Source organism: Plecotus auritus (genome assembly GCF_963455305.1).
Source record: "Plecotus auritus genome assembly, chromosome: 2".
Taxonomy (NCBI): domain Eukaryota; kingdom Metazoa; phylum Chordata; class Mammalia; order Chiroptera; family Vespertilionidae; genus Plecotus; species Plecotus auritus.
The window spans coordinates 191,229,616-191,247,398 of record NC_137771.1 but is presented as its reverse complement, the minus strand read 5'-3'; the positions used below and the strand labels follow the sequence as shown (position 1 = coordinate 191,247,398).

At 40.8% G+C, this 17,783-nt stretch overlaps 1 protein-coding gene across 3 annotated transcripts in view; it reads right to left on the bottom strand.

Annotated features, from left to right (window-relative positions):
- Positions 1-15,454, bottom strand: part of TBL1XR1 (TBL1X/Y related 1) — a 163,159-nt gene extending 147,705 nt beyond the window's left edge. Inside the window, exon 1 of one of the 3 annotated variants that reach the window (XM_080657599.1) lies at positions 15,098-15,454. The gene's annotated coding sequence lies outside the window, so the exon portion shown is untranslated. Of the gene's footprint in view, positions 1-14,328; positions 14,490-15,097 lie in introns of those variants that run through there. The other 2 variants (XM_080657602.1, XM_080657600.1) reach the window with 2 other exon arrangements.
- Positions 15,455-17,783: the final 2,329 nt, after the last annotated feature.

The following is a 17,783-nucleotide window of genomic DNA, read 5'->3' as shown; positions in this document are numbered from 1 at the left end:
TTTCTTAAGATACCTAAAGAATATTTTCTGTATAGCTGATCTGTTCAAAATTGAGGTATCAGAGAAATGAAAATGCTTTTTTTAGGACAATCAGTTCAGGTAATGATTAACCTGAAGAGCTCAGTATTGTACATTTTCCATTTAATTTGGCTGAATACTGGCTTAATATTTAAATTACATGTGCAATCATAGGTTCAAAGAGCATTCAATGCAGAAGAGACATCAGAGGCCCAGTTCAAGGTTTTAAAGGTGAAGCAAATGAAGTCCAGAAAAATTAACAAGTTGAGTCACAAAAGGCTTTTTCTTACATGGGTATTTTCTTATTTTAGTGAGCTAATAAAATATTGCTCCATATAGCCACTGTTAGGAATATGTAACTTGTTAATTTTGTTACATGCTTAAAAAATATTTACCGTAACTGTCTGGTTAGGATGAAGGTGGTTATCTTCCTCAGAGATTAAAAGATCTCATATATATATATATATATATATATATATATATATATATACACACACACACACACACACACACACACACACACACATATATATATATAACCTGTTGATAATTTTCTAACAGCTGCCTCAAATATTGACTTCCATTATCTGTTAAATTAGAAGTAATGTTAAAAACAAAATAAATAGCATCAATATTTTTACTACATAACTCATTTTAAGAAATCAAATTCATTTGAATACCCATTTTAGCAAGAGACAGGGCATATAAAATTACTATCACATAAGGAACCTCAATTTTTCATTTTAAAAATGAATCTGTATTTAAAAAGGTTGGGAACCACTGATAAAAAAAAAGATGCCAATTCTAGTTAAAAGAGAATTTTACGCTAACATTTATCATGGATGAAAGGCACAACTTGCCCAACTATAAATAAATGAACAAACATTTTGGGGTAAAGGAAGAGGGGTTGGGGAGGGGGAAAGATTGTCTGCCCATCAGTTTCCTTGTTTACTCAACTGTCATTCCCACTGCTCTCGTCCCACTCCCACCAGGTACTTAGAACAGCCATCCTATATAATAAAAGGCTAATATGCAAATTGTCCCCTCAACCGGGAGTTTGACCAGGGGGCGGGGCCAACCAACCAACCACCTGTGGCCCCTCCCCCTGGCCAGCCCTGCCCCTGGTCAGCCCCCCCACCCCAATCAGGGATAGGGCCAGCCAACAAAATCGTGCACCGGGCCTATAGTCCTATATAATAAAAGCCTATTATGCTGTGTCCAACTGTTCGCTATGACGCGCACTGACCACCAGGTGGGCAGACGCTCCAACCAGTAGGTTAGCTTGCTGCTGGGGTCCAGCCCATCAGGACTGGGTGAGACGGGCCGGACATGCCCTGGAGCCGTCCCACGGTCCCTCCCCGGGCCTGATCATGCACCAGTGGGATCCCTCAGCCTGGCCTGCACCCTCTCGCAATCTGGGACCCCTTGGGGGATGTCAGAGGGCTGGTTTCGGCCTGATCCCTGCAGGCCAGTCTGACGGACCCTACCGGTGCACAACGGGCCTCTAGTAGTTTATGTGTGGCCTCGGGCCATGGAAACCACTCTCCCAAACCAAACTGATCAGTGCTTCAAGAGCTTTCCAAACAAAATAGAGAAAGAGGTAGTTCCTACTCTACAGCATGTAAAAACAGAATAGAAACTCTGGCACTGGCAAGTCATGTTTTCCTCCATGTAAAGAATGCCAATCTACTACGGGAGAATGAAACTAACCTACAAACATACACACACACACAAACACACACAAAATTGTTAACAGAAATTTCTGGTAGCGTCAAGTGGGACCTTTTATCATGGATGAAAGGCACAACATCTAGTTGTCCTAAAGCCTGGCTGACTCAATGCCCTTCCTATAACTGAGTTATTCAATCCATTTTGGATTCCATACACCAATAAATCTCCTTTTCAGGTTAAGCTAACTTTAATTGAGTTTCTATCACACAACTAAGACTTCTGACTCACATACAACTTTGAGAAGTTGACCATGATTAATCAAGACAATATGACAAGTTGCCCGAGCCGGTTTGGCTCAGTGGATAGAGCCTGCGGACTAGAGTGACCAGGTTCAATTCTGGTCAAGGGCACATGCCTGGGTTGTGGGCTTGATCTCCAATAGGGGGCATGCAGGAGGCAGCCAATCAATGATTCTCATTATTGATGTTTCTGTATCTCTCGCCCTCTCCCCAATCAATAAAAATATATTTAAAAAAGACAATATCACAAATAAATGTTAAGTAAAGGCAAATTACAAGACTTCCAGAATCTATATAAAACATAAATGGAGTATCTAGCCCTCAGCATATTACATAAATGAAATATGTATCTTTAACTTAAGAAAAATTAAATGTTAACCTCTTAAATCTAGCAGTTATGATGAACACAAGCACATTTTCAAATTTCATCATCCATCCATTTATTTTCTTCATATTGATTCTACTACCATCTCTAAATACATTCCTCCAAGAAAAGTGGGAGGCACACACATATGTTCCCTAGGCTTCCAAATGTACATAACAATGTGTAATAAAGCCTCTTCCAACCCTCCTCTAAATGCTGATCTTTTAATGAATTATTTCCAGTGTTCTACTGTAAGGATGAACCAGTTTAAGGCTATCAGCTGGTCATGAGAACCTTCCTGAAAACAATTCTCTCAAATATGTACTGAACACATACCAGGTCCTGGCTTTAGATCCTGGAGTGACATGACAGAGCCCATACCTGTTCTCATGGAGCTTAAACTATAGAGGTGAGTAAAAAATATGTATACATACAAATATATATATACATAAACACATCCTATATAATAAAGAGCTAATGTGCTAATTAGACCAAACAGCAGAATGACCTTCCAGACGAAGCCAGGGCTGCGAGGGCCAGCCGAGACTGCGAGGGCCGAGCCCCTTACATGAACTTCGTGCATTGGGCCTCTAGTTAGTATATGTATATATTTAAGTGACTCGTTCTCTCAGAAATGTTTTCCTGACAAGCTGATAGCCTTAAACTACTGGTTCATCCTTACAGTAGAACATGGAAATTTATATATATATATATATATATGTGTATATATATATATATATATATATATGTAAATGTTCAAGTGCTATGAGGAAAATAAGAGGGTCTTGTGACTGAAAATGGCTTTGGGAACAAAAATGGCAAAGAAGTGGGCAGCTTATGACCTCTCGATGTGACCTGAGATGGTGGTATTGGAACTGAAATCTGAGTGACATAAAGGAATTAGCCATATGACAATTTCAGGGCCAAGCCTGAAGCACAGAGCAAAGCAATTAAGGTACTGAGACAGGCGTAAGCTTGTTCAGTGGGCGTGGAGCTGGTATGGCTGGAACAAGGGGGAGGGTGCTGTGAAATATGATAACGTTTGTGAATTGGCCAAGGGCAGGATCACATGGTGGGAGCTAAGCAAAAGCTTTGAATTTTGTACTGAGTATGATGGAAAAACCACAGAAGACGACTAAAGGGAAGAAACTAACATTTATTGAGTACCTTATATAATGCCAGACAAAATAGTATGTATAAATGTTTTCCCTAAGGACTCTATAAAGCCATATATGCATTCATGTAAATTATTCCGTGAGCATTTATCATAGTAATTATCAAAAAATCAGTATGCTGTTATGCACAAACTAAAAAAAAAAAAAAAAAAAAAAGCCACTTTTCCTGTTACTACCAGTTCTCACTTGTAGGAATCACTTATACGTTGATTTGTCAGACCAAAGGAACCAACCAACCAATGTTATCCACTAGCATGAGTCATCTGGAAGAAAATGTAAGAAAGGCAAATGAGACTAGATGGAAACAAGGCAGCCAGCTACTCTACTCATGAGAGTATATGACCCAATACAATGGAACAAAACAAGTAGAGAAGCAACAAATTAGAAAACATGCCCACCTACAAGAAGCAGAGCCCAGGGATACAAAAGATTAAGTTATCTACTTAAAAGTCCACTCCAGCAGACATATAAACAGTAAAAAAACACAAAACCTTCTAATATAAATTCTCTGTTCATGTCCCTATTTAATAGGGCCTTGCCTGTTTTAACAACATTCAGAGGAAAATGAAAATGTTAATGTTTTAAATATACTATGCTTGTTAATTTTTTATCTGAATAGTAAAATTTTTATTTATAAATATTTCTTAAAATATCACTAAAATGCTGTGGCAATGATTTCAGTTCAAAGTTCTAAAACTGAAAATCTTATCTTCCCTTACAGCAAATTCTGGTTTCCAGAAAACAGCTCAACTATCACCCTTCTAACAGCTATCTCTCTCTGACAAAAAAATCCTCAATAAAAATGGGGAGCCCTAGCCAGTTTTGTTCAGTGGATAGAGCGTCGGCCTGTGGACCAAAGGGTCCCAGGTTCGATTCCAGTCAAGGGCAAGTACCTCAGTTGCAGGCTCCTCTCCAGCCAGGGCCCTGGTAGGGGCTTGTGCAGGAGGCAACCAATCAATGTGTTTCTCTCACACTGATGTTTCTCTGTCTTTCCCTCTCCCACTCTACCTAAAAATCAATGGAAAAATATCCTCAGGTGAGGATTAACAAAAAACAAAAACAACAAAAATGGGGGGGAAAGTCATCTTCCAAATAATAATACCAAAACTTCTTATCCCCACACCTCCACTCCAAACACCCAATATTTCAAATTGTCCTAGATATTTTCACCAGTAGCCAGGAGCAGATGTTGCCCCAGCTCACCCTGACAGTGTTACCATGACCTACTCCTATTTCTTCCAACTCTGGCCCTCCCCTATCTTCCAACTCTGTCTCATCACCACTTATCATTAAATGAAAATCTCGTGCCACTGCCAACCTACACTCATCAGTAAAAATACAGGAAGTACAGGATGTTCGCATGCTAGAATGTGGGTAGTAGTAGACCAGAAGAGGTCAAAATTAAGAGTCAACCTGGGCCACAGAACCACGTGTACAGTAATGGCTGGTTTAAAGAGACAAAAGGCATGGAGTGTGTGCATGCTCTGAGCCCTTCGGGAAAGCCAAGATCAAAGGAAGAGCACCAAATCAGGATTAAAAGTCAGGCAAAAATGACATTATCAGTATCAGGTAAAGGCCATTTAACTGGTCAAAGTCTCTGTTTTTTTTAACTCAGGTTTTGAGCATATTCATTGTCTCTGCAGACTCCAAAAGCTGTATAGCAGGATGCTGGGTTATCAAGCGGACCCTCACAATTCTTACAGTATGAACACAATGAGTCCAAGGGTCAATGAATTTGTAAAAATGGATGAATCCCTTTTCTAATGTTGTATATGAGTCACCCTGCATTTTTTTTTTGAACAAAAAAATAGGAGTATTGAAAATGTGTACCCCATATTAAAGCAAATATCATTTCCTGAAAACTTGCAGTATTTTTGCACATAGACACATCCTGTGTTATGTCATAGTATTTCTTAGTGAGAGTCCAAGTCAAAGTTTGCATAGTGTGTAACATGCCTATTTAAAATGACTGATTTGTCCACAAGCAGTACCCACTGAGAGCAGAGCAGTGTCTGATCTCCCAGAGACTGGAAAAAGGAGCCAAGATTCCATTCCAGAAAGCAAGAAGACTATTTTTTAAGAAAGGTAGCAACCTTTTTTCCTTGAAACATTATCAAGATATGACCAAATTCAACATAAAATATTACTGTAAGAGCATATGTATCAGACATAACAAAGCTCCACAGTACATAGTATCATTTCAGAGTGAGCAATAAAAGCTCAGTCACCAAATGTGGTGGTCTTAGTCCTCTAACTTGGGAATTCTAATCATCCCATTCTCTGCAGTTGCCACAAGAAGCCATGACAGGTTTACAGGAGAGGTGTCACTTTTCTGCCTGTCTCTACAGCTGTTCCTCCTGCAGCTAACAAAAGTACCAAGTAGTAGCTAGCATTTATTGCTTCTTGTCCCAGGCCCTACAATAATTGCTTTACATGCATCCACATTTCAATCCCCACAAATGCTCTATGAAGAAAAGTACTAGTTACCCTTTACTCCAATTTTTCAGAGTGGAAACCAATTGGAATGGTTATGTAATTTCCCAAAGCCATATAAACAAATTAATAAATAGAGGTGACAGGATTCAAATCAGGTATGCCTGGCTTCAGAGGTGAGCTCTTTACCACATTAACACCCTACAGTCAGGGCTACTGCCAAAGATCAGGCACAGACCCTACCTCATCCTCTTAGCTCTAAAAAGAGGCACTGCTCTCAGGAAACACTAGCGTCAGGTCACAGCAGCAGAATTAAATGCACCCAAAAACAGGTGCTACCTTTCTCTAAGGCTGTTCCAGCTTAAGTTAAAAGTAATAAGCACAACTAGAAGGCAACCCTTTGGGTAAACTAAACAGCCAATGTACAATTACAAGTGACACCAACTGCAACCAAAAATGAAATCAAAGTCTAACGTATCTGTCTCCTTGGAGTCAATAATACATAATCATGTTAGGATCCATGCAATGTCAGAATACATGGTTCCACAAATCCCATTTTATTAAAGATTATCATAATTATTAAAATCAACTGCTAAACTATGAGCACTCCAATTTTCCACATCTTTGGCAAAACAACACCTTTGAAATCAGGCACCATTACTTCTACACAACCAAAATCTTTTCAAGTTTGCAATGATTTAATTTCTAATGATCAACCTTGGATAGGACTCAAAAATCACCAGTCACTATCACTAAATATTTTTACTGGTCTGATGACCCAATCATGAAACAGAACCAAAACTTATCATCATACTCACTGGCTCTAATTCTGCCAACAAATTATAGAAATAAAAATAACTGCATGCAGGAATAAACACAGTTCCAGCTCTTGAAGAACTGACTAAAAAGCATGAAAGAAATTAACACAGTTTTCTCTTCTTTTGACTGTCCAGAGTGAAAGGAATAGAAAAGATTAAGAATTCTTAATTGGAAGCTTTGATTTTTCACAATCATTCCTTTTTTTGAAATGGTAAAACTAACACAAAATTCAAACAGTTCAAAAGGTTATGCACAAAAATAAGCTTCTCCCACATCTGGCCGCCTGATCTCCCCACCCCAACCCCACCCCCAAAACCACTCTTAGAAGTCTCTTGTGCATCTTTCTGGAGTCACCTTAAACACATAAGACAAGCATGCATACACATACTCATAACACACCCCACCATCACGTGCGTGTCATTTCCACTCCTCTCCCCCTTTCTAAGCTAAAATGGCAACAGAGTACACAAGATCTCTTGCCTCCTTGTTTTTTTCATTTAAAAGTATCTTTGAGAAGACTATAAAAAATACTAACAAGTAAGTCATAAACATCAAATTGAAACAAATCTGTAAAAGACCAATTCACTTCATACAAACATCTCTCACCAGGTAATAAAACTGGTGACCTCTGCTGGCAGGACATAAGAAAGTCCAAAGACAAAAAAATAATTCTGGGAGGGTCTGTTAGTTTTTGCACAAGAATAGAAAAACTATTTCCCTGACACAGTAACAGACTGCACTCCTAACCTGTATATGGTCTCACAAATGTGCACTGCTTACTAAGAAAACCAGAGAAAGGTGACTTAGATAAAATCCATCACTTTAAGTGGAGGCAAAATTTTTTAAGTATATAGCATATTACATTCTTCTAAAAACAGGTGCCAAAGAACATTGCCACAGCTAAAAACAACACCTAAAAATTCACACAAACAATAAATTTTATACCATAAAGGGATAATTATGTAGAAGTAGAGAAAATAAGATGTTATGGAAATTCATTCATTATTCCTACTACCTTATTTCAAAAACCCAAAGTATTGCCTTACACTCTGAGTTAATGGCATCTGATAGCATCAAAATAGAGATGAAACAAAATTAGTACACAATTAGCCTGTTCGAATGAAGGAGAAAGCATAAAACACCTCTCCCTAACCCATAATTTTTGTTTTATTAACAGTTGAAGGTAACCACCAAAATAGGCTATCACTGTAACTTCTCTAACAATCTGCTCATGCTAATGTCAAGTACTTTCTGACTATTATTCTACACAAGGCTGGATATTTTTTTAATCTTTAAAACCATAAATTAAGCAAATTTCCATGCAGATCTTCCTTTTAAAAAAAATCACATAAAATTAAATGACAGAATTTGAGAATTTTAATACAGAAATTGGTTGAATGAATGAGCAAACTTTAGTTACTATTTCATGTGATCCTCTTAATACATATTACTAGAAGCTAAATCACTTACCCACATAACTAAAACCCAGTTTTAATAAAAACTGATAAAAATTCATTTGCTTAATAGTGAACCCAAGTTAAAATTTAAAATGCTTCCTACCATGCAAGTAGATAAGCAGTAAGAATAAAACAGTCACTGATTATTTCATTATAATGTCTTATCATTCAGTGTTTAAAAGGACTCAATGAAAAAAAAAAAAGTAGTAAAAAAATGTTCTGGTACCACCTTTGTTCTAAGGCAAAATAAAGATATCAAGAAGTAGATTGAAATCTAGTTCCTAAAGAGTAAAAATTCTTCACTGTTGTTTTAAAATAATTAAAAAAGTTAAACATCTTTATCTTTAAAAAAAAAGTTTGAGAATACAGAGTACCATTTCATAAGAATTAGTCTATTAAGATATTGGAATGACCATCTTTGGCCTGTGCTCCTCATGTTTCTCTTCTGTTTTTTTTTTTTTTTAATTCTCCTCCTGAAAGAAACTTTCACAGCTACAGAGGAAAACAGGTGGCAAACCTCCAGCTTAAACATTCAATACCTACTCTTCCTCATTCATTCTTCAAACTATTCATTTCACACAAATCTTTTCCTTAATCTGAATACTCTTTCTATGTTTACTGGAATTTAATTGTTGATCTTTCAGCACGACCCTTATAGTTTGATTATATCAATTCTGAGTTAAGAATCTAATCCCTCAGAAAGCAGAGTAATATCCAATTCATTTGTTTGATGCAAATAAAAACCATGCTTTAAAAAGTTTAGATTTAGAACTCTAAACATTAAAAATTTCAGAAGGATATAAACAAATTAGCTGTGTTTCAAATAAATTACACAGTTTTGTTTGTAACTACTAGTAATACGGCCCAACTTTACCATAAAATCCTACTGAAGGGAGATGGTCACAATGACATTCTTCTGGTAAATTAAACCCACTTACACGATATAATAGATACATCCTATACTAAATGTTAAAACATTCATAGCAATGGCTCAAATGGGACTCCAATGTGGTCAGAATGCTGTCACACATACTGAAAGCTAAAAATAAAGTCTTATTTAGCCACACCACCAAGAAAATAATAAGCAAAAAAGCCTGAGAGATTAAGTTAAAACAGGCATAAAGATAACCAGATAAACCAACTTAGTGTGACATGATTTCCAACTACAGTAGGATTTCATCAATGTGACTACCATTCTTGAATTAAGAAGACAAAATTATTCATTTTCATTTCACTCTAAGTTTTCTTTTAATTCAAAATTAACAATTAAATGTTGACTATCGTACACCTAAACCTTGAAGGCCTAATTCAAAAAGAAGTTTCTGCCATATCAACAGGACTGCCATTGTATTTTAGCATTGGCCCTTGTAGAAACAATCCATTTAACATGAAGATGGTATGAGAGAAAGTCAAGAATTCTGCTAACACCCTGGCCAATGTGGCTCAGTTGGTTGAACATTGTCCCACGCACCAAGAGGTTGCAGGTTCTTTCCTGGTCAGGGCACATACCTGAAGTTGCCAGCTCGATTCCCAGTAGGGGGCGTGCAGGAGGCAGCTGATCAATGTTCCTCTCTCCCTCTCCCTTCCTCTCTTTAAAATAATCAATAAAAACATTTTTTAAAAATACTATAAAAGAAATACTATAAAAGGAAAAAGTCCAAGAAATATGACGTGTAGTTGGGGTAATGTGACACATACTCATAAAACAATGAATAATTATGAAGTTTGTGATAGTCACTAAATCAATGGAATCTCAGAGAAGAAATATCCTGAGTCAGAATGGCCAGAAAAATCTTCATCGAAGAAGTGGGACTGAAATTAGGCCATCCAGAGGACAAATGGAAGGAACAGCATGCGCAAAAGCAGCAGAGTAATGAGTATGGAAAACTGCAGTATTTGATAGGCAGTCAAGAATCCCAGTTGGAAAGGAGTGGGAAATTAAGCTGAATAGGTAGAATGGAGCCTTAAAAGCCAAACTGAAGCATATGAACGCAATCCAGTTGGCAAAGGGAAGCCATTATGGGTTCTCCAGCAGTGGAAGTGACATGATGAAGTCAGTATTTTAAATAAATTACACTGTCAGTAGTTACAGAAGATAGGATGAAGAAGAAAGGCTGCTCAAAGGAACCTACTAGAAAATTAATGCAATAACCCAGACTGAAAACCATTCATTCATTTTTTTCACTCACTCACTGAGAAGACAGTACACTGCTAGTAAGAACATTAGCTATAAGACAGACATGCTGGGCCTAACACCACTTATCCCCTAAGCCTTGATTTCTCCGCTGTTAAAAACCAGGGTATCACCCATTCAGTTTGTCACAAGTACCTGTCAAAGCATCTGGGTAGTCCTGACTCAGAACTCCAACAGTAGTTAGCATTATCGCTGAATTAAGAATAGTAAAAAATGGGAAGTGAAAATAAGACAAGGCTCACAGATATTTCAGAGGAACAGAACTTCCAAGTAGAACTGTCTTGACAGCAGCTGAAATATGGAACAAGAACACAGATGAAAGGTCAAGGCTGGAGAAACAATAACCCAACTTGAAGTAATCACTCCAATCAAAAAAAGCAGATCCTCGGTACTGCCGAATACGGCATTGAAAAACAAACAAAAATTTTCAAGTTGGAAAGTATTTTAAATGGTACAGTGGATTTAAAAAGTCCAAGGCCAAGTGACAGAATAGCAACAAAGGCATGCAAAAGATGCACCACTGTACCTACACCAACCACATAACTTGATATTATTAAAATCCAATCTAATTCTTCATGGTAGGCCTTAATCACAACTTATAGTAAATAAATTAAGCCAAATTTATTTCAAATACTTCCACAAGGACCTCAGGAAATAAAGCTGCCAAATGCTTTCTTATGACATTATGCTCCCACTGAAAACAAGTAACAAGCAAATAAAATGTAATACAAAGAAGCAAACTTCAAATCCAAACCCATCATCATCATCCCAAACACCTTACATTTCCATGATGCTTACTGTATGTCAAGTACTGTTCTCAGCACCTTACACATACACTTCTCTCAGTCCTCTGAACTCTACAAAGTCGACTGTCCCCATGAGGAGGAAACTGAGTACAGGAGTTACTCCCCCGAGGTCACATGTAGTGTGGGAGAGTTCCTGAGTTTGAACCCAGGCAATTGGCCTTGAGGACCTCTGATGGAATCACTATATTACACAAGATACAGATGTTTCTTATTCAAGGAATATGTACTCTGAGGGTACTTTTATTTGCTTTTCCTTCTTAATTATAGGCATGGAACCACATTTTCTTATTTCTGCAGGTCTGCAGGCAGTATTACTTGGAGAGGCCCTTCACCACAGTCAACCTTAAGGTAGAAAATACAGCAGTTGACAAGATTTATCTTACTAAACAGTTCTAGAGATTTAAGCACAATGATGTTTGAATCCCATGAATTTCATTTATCCATGCAATCACTTGACCCTGTTAGTAGAGATACACAACTAAAGAATTACAAACCTGATTAGAAACACTAGTTTTTGCAAGGATATCTACAGAAAAGACAAAGCTGGAAAAACTTGGCACAGCCACAGCCATCTAGAAAGAACACAGATAGGGCGGACTGTAGTGCATCATTTGATCATTTTGAGGCCTTGGACAAGTGAATAAACTTCTCTGCACTTCTATTTCATAATCCACAAAAAAAGCCCAATACTACCCACCTCAAGATTAGCCTGAGGTATAAACGGCACAGAAAGCATCTCTCTCACCTTTCCTAGAGCATAGCCCCAGCAGAGTCTCTTTCCTCTGGCTCTTCTTAACAGGGCAATTCATTGTATTCTTACTAGCCCAATCCCAGAGGTGGTGAATAGGAAACTTCTCCAACAGCTCTCACATAGCTTTTTTAAAATTATTTTTTAATTTTTTTTAAATTCAAGTTTCTGTTGGTGATAGAGCAGGAGATACCACCATGGTGGTCTCCAAGCTGGACCATACTCTTATTAATAATTCTTTACTAATAGCCCTGAGGGCCTACCCCTTCAGTTTTATGGGAATGCATAAATGTCTCCATGTTAGCTGCTTTTTTTTTTTTCATTTCAGTGACATACTGTAAATGTTATTTGTGAAATGAGTCAAATTCACTTGTATTAGAAAAATACAAAGTCCCAGACATTGTCAATATTTAGCCATCTCTCTCCCCTGACTACCACCATCCTCGTTTCACTCAATTTTTTTATATAAATATAGAAACTGAACGCAACAAATCATTTCTATGAACTTCATCAAAATGTGTCCAGTCAGAAATAATGCTGTAGTAAATTGTGGGAGGATTCCTGTCAGCTACTCATTTGACAAGACTGTGCTTATATTTCATTGCAACATATAAACATGTATTTATTCAACAGGTTGCTGTTCAAAAAAGTCCATTAGTTCACATATTTTTTCATTAGTAGCTCCTACGTTTATATGAAGGGTCTACCCTTCCTGCACATTAGCTTGAAGGCTCCCAGCACACAGGAAGCAGTTATTTCTTGTTCTCTTGGTAAGCAAGCATCATGGCATCATGATAAACCTTAATTAGATGTTGAGAACACAAGTAACAGAAAGATTTCTGGGCACATGTAAAAAGTTTATTAAAATGTTTAACACTTCCTTGAAGCACCCAATGCAAAAATACAACCTCCACCAAGGGCTACTTCATTTACAATGTGTCTCCATCACTTGAATAACCAAATGTCCCTCCATTAACTAATGGTGAGCTAAGCAACAATTTTTAAGCCATTAATGAGTCCTTTAATTAAGTTCCTTAATAGTAAGAAAAACTTTTTCCATATAAATACTGTTTTCACCCCAGTACAGTTCAGTACTTTTCCCCTATGGGTCTGATTCTAATTACTCAAATGGCAAAAATAGTAGTTATTTACGGATTTAATGGTAGTGATTACATACATCAGACAATGCATGATAAAAGAACTGGAAAATACTATATTCAAAACAAGCAGGAAAACCTCAACTTAAGAGAGAGAAATATAAACAACGCATCACCCACCTAACCACTCCCAGCCACATTTTCTATCTGCCGCCCCTCCTCCACAGGTAAATGCTAACTATTTCTAGAACCCTCAATGATAATTTCCGAAGCTTGCTTGCCATGAACTCCCATGATACAACCCAACATACACACCGTTTTCATGGAGACAGAGCTGCTCTATTTCCCTAGACTATAAACTTAATAAAATGGTGAGAACACACAGTCCCAAGAAGTCAGGATTACTAAAATACACTAATGTAGCACTGGTCTGATTCAACAAAAATGAAAATGAACCACACTGGGATAGCCAAAAAGTCACTCACTGCATCTTCAATATGCAACCAGGATATTTACTACAATTTGTTTTAGGTGAGTAGATGAAAACACCACCAGGTGTCCTATATTTTCCAATGGGATAAAATAGTCTTTAGGAAAAAAGGGGAAAGGAAGATTATTATTTAATTACATGGGGGGAGGGGAGGACAAACCATTTAGACTAAAAATAGCCCACCAATTCACCCACCGTATTTTATTAACAAGCTTGTTTAGATCAACATAAAGTTCTTGTTTGGAAAACAAGGAAGCCAATAGTAAACTTCCCTAAGTCAACTGTAAATCACGTAGGTACCAAAACTATTCACCTTGGTGCCTGCACAGTCCATGGTATTAAGGAAACTCCAGACACTGAGAAAACCTAGTTTTTAACTAGGTTCCAACCCTTGTCACTTACAATCACCAAATTATTTGAGAAGGTTACTAGACAACCGAACAGGAGCCTGTTTAAAGAGCCATTACAACCCAAATTTTACAAGAAACACACCATCTTCACAACCTAAATTTCATCTGGGTTGCCACTGCAAAGTGATGCCTGTTTCAGCAAATTAGGAACTTCCAAAAATACTGAACATGTTAGCACATGCACTGCTTCCCTCGAGCTGCCATTGAAGATTAATATTTCACTTAAACAAAAGTCAGTTTCTGTTCAAAAACGAACATCGGTTGCAAAGAGGAAGTTACCAAGAAACCACCCTCACAACGTGGCCTCCACACTGTCACAAAATGTGACTCTGCCACCCAAAACTTACCAGGAAGCCGGCAATAACTTTGCCAATTCTACACTTCTGAACCCAACTTCAAAGTGACTCAAAATACCTCCTTAGGACGATAAAAAAGCTCTTAAGTTACAAATAAGCACGTCCTGAAGTGCGGCCGCGCGGCCGCGCGCCCCTCCCCCGCCGGAGCCCCCGCCCGGGACCCGCGGCCCCAACAGCCGCCGCCAGCCCCCCGCACGCCGGCCCGGGTCGCCGCGCCGGGGCCGCGGACGCGCCCAAGGAGGGCAGCAGATTTCCATTGCCGCCTGAGCTTTAACAAAATAACATGCACCCAAAAGATCCCTCTCCTCTGCTAAAAATAGGCTATAAAGGAGTCGGCCTCATGATGGCTCCTTGATTCAATTTGCTGCAAATTCTTTCCTGAAAGCCTCCCCCCACATATACACACTAAAAGGGGGTGTAAATGCACGAAGGTTGGAAGAGGGGGAGAAGGCCGAGGTGCACATTTTCGGGGACAACAACATAATAAGGGTAAGGATCCCCCGAGACCAGGAAAGGGTAGGGGTTGGGCAGGCACGTGAGCATTTCAAAGAAGCCTGAGAGGAAAAAGGGGGGGATGGGACACCCTAAATGCCTTCCCCTCCCCCACCCTAACCCAGGCTGCCCAAAGGGCCAAGTTGAAAAATGCATGTTCCAGTGGCGCCCATTCCCCCGCGGCCCCGCGGCCCCCGGCCGCCTCCGCCCGTGCCCCCCACCCCGGCCCGCGGCCGCCCCCACCCCGGGTCCGGCCCCCAGCGCTTACCTGGAAACGGTGGCCTCCGACGCCGCTCCCCCCTCCCGGGAATGGAGGCACAAGGAAATTCCCCTCCTCGCCGCCGCCGCCTCCAACCACCCCAAAATAACCCCTCCGGGGGGTGAGAGGCAATTATAACCCCGGCGAGCGGAGGGCGCGGGGGATGGGCGCCGGCGGGCGGGGGCGGGGAGCGCGGCGCGGGTCCCCAGGTGGCGAGCGGAGGTGCTCCCGCCGCGGGGGGAGGGGCGGGGGCGCACGCGGCCGGCGGCGGGGGGAGGAGGCGCGCGGGGGAAGGGCGCGAGCTGGGAGAGGAATTGAGGCAGAAGGTAAAAGCTGTTACTAAGGGAAAGAGCCAAACGGTTCGGAGCAGCCAACGGCTCAGACACTCAACACTGGGGAGAGAGGAATGGGGACCAGCCAGGCAAAAATGAGCTCGCGAGGCCGGCGGCGGCGGCGGCGGCGGCGGCGGCGGCGGCGGCGGCCGCGCAGCAAAACAAACCCGAGCGGCCTGCGCCGGGCGGGCGCGCGGGGGAGGGGCCGGTGGGGGAGGGGCGCCGTGGAGCAGGAGGCGGCGGCGGCGGCTCGGGGAGGGGGTGAGGGGCTCCGACGGCCTCGCTCCTCTCCCTCCCGCCCGCCGGGGCGGCGCTGGGACCGGGCGTGTGCGGCGCAGTCTTTTAAAAATACAGAAAGACCCGCTGGCGCTCTGAGGCGCCTCCCGGCACTGGCCGCCCCGCCCCCACCCCGCGAGGAGCCCCAGGCGGAGCGGCCCGGGTGGGTCTGGGCCGCGCGGCCCCAGGCCCCGTGGGGGTGGGGAGGTTCGAGCCGCAGCCGGTGTAGCGATGCCGGTTAACTTTGCTGGGGAGGCCGGCGGGGCTCCCGCGTGTTTGGGGGCAGCCTGTTTGTGCCGGGATCCGGGTGCGCGGCCGCACACATGCGGTGGGCATGTGCTGGGAGCGCGGCGTAGGCATCATATGGACATTTGTGTGTGAAAAGGTGTGCGCACACCTTTGTGTGCATAAATACATCTGTTTCTCAGAAGCGTACCTGGAAAGGTGCTTTATCTGTAATAGGCAATTTTCAAAATGTAATCTAGAGCAAGGGATCTGTAGTGAAAACACGCACACAAGAAAAGGTTTTTGATACTAAACACAAAGCTGTAATTGAAGTGTTTATGCCCAAATGTGCTGTGAATCGAACATATGCTGGTATTTATCGTCTGGTGGGTCTGTTTGAAAGGTTTGGTCGATCAGTTATCATTTCACAAAAACAAAATAATGTAACTAAGTGATTACTAAATATATACTTCTAAGGCAAAGTAGTTTACCCACTTTGTGTACTTTTTGCACGTGTGTAGCACATCAAGGCTATTTATAAAGTATAACTTTGGATGATGTGATAATATGGTTGAGGAAGGGGGTGTCGGCCGATTGTTTTTAAAAATTAGGCACCTCACAGTTTTTAAGACAAACGTGTTAACCTAAAATCTTCAGAAGGCAGGGTCAGGGGTCTTTTAAGACCTTTGTATAGGCCTAAGACATAAAAAAGCAGCTACCTTTTTAGGATGTGGCCTGAAAGAAACCTGTTATTTTCGGTTATTACTGTCTTCAAAGTAAAATAACATTTTTGCAGCCTTTTTATATGAGGGGTTTTTTTTTTCATACTTTCATTACAATAATTGAAATAGGTGTAGTCATTATTTTAAAGCAATAGTTTTTTCCTCTCGATACCATCAGAGACCTAAACTTTCACACACACCCCAAAAATGTTCATTTGAAGTAACTTATGCATCTAGACTCCGGGTGGCCTAATAAGCTCAGTGATTAGACAGGTGCTTTCATAGCCAAGGTCAAAGGCTCTTTCCCCTGATTAGCCCTTGAGGGGGGAGCAGCCAGAGGCTCTCCTGACCGGCATAGGGAAAGGGGGGAGGGGCAGGAAAACCATTAGAGGAAAAGGAGTGGGATTGGAAACTCCCTCCCAACCACCCTTCAGAGAGTTCAAAGCACGTCAGTGGATGTCCTTGGAGCTATTTTCATATATGAAAGAGGGAATGTTAGATTAAACAATGTCACCCGATGGGAATTTAGATAACTGCAGGTTTCCAAAACACTGGGTTGAGTGTACTGGAAAACAGCACAAGGAAAGCAAGTTTTGCCTTTCAGTAAGATTCTAAAGCCAAGGCTTATTTACTGCAGAAGTAGCACCTCTGTGAAGACTATTTCAGAAGTGATGAGAATACAGTAGCTTTCTATGATTTTTTAATCCTTACCTGAGGCCATTTTTTTAATTGATTTTAGAGAGAAACATCAATCGGTTGCCTCCTGTATGCACCCCAACCGCACTCAGGAGATCAAACCCACAACCTAAGTATGTGCCCTGACCAGGAATTGAACATGAGACCCTAGGGCAGTGGTTCTCAACCTTTCTAATGCCAGGACCCTTTAATACAGTTCCTCATGTTGTGGTGACCCCCAACCATAAAATTACTTTCGTTGCTACTTCATAACTGTAATTTTGCTACTGTTATGAATCGTAACGTAAATATCTGTGTTTTCCGATGGTCTTAGGCTCTACATCAGCGGTTCTCAACCTGTGGGTCGCGATCCACAGGTTGAGAACCGCTAGCAGGGTCGCCTAAGACCATCGGAAAACACAGATATTTACGTTACGATTCATAACAGTAGCAAAATTACAGTTA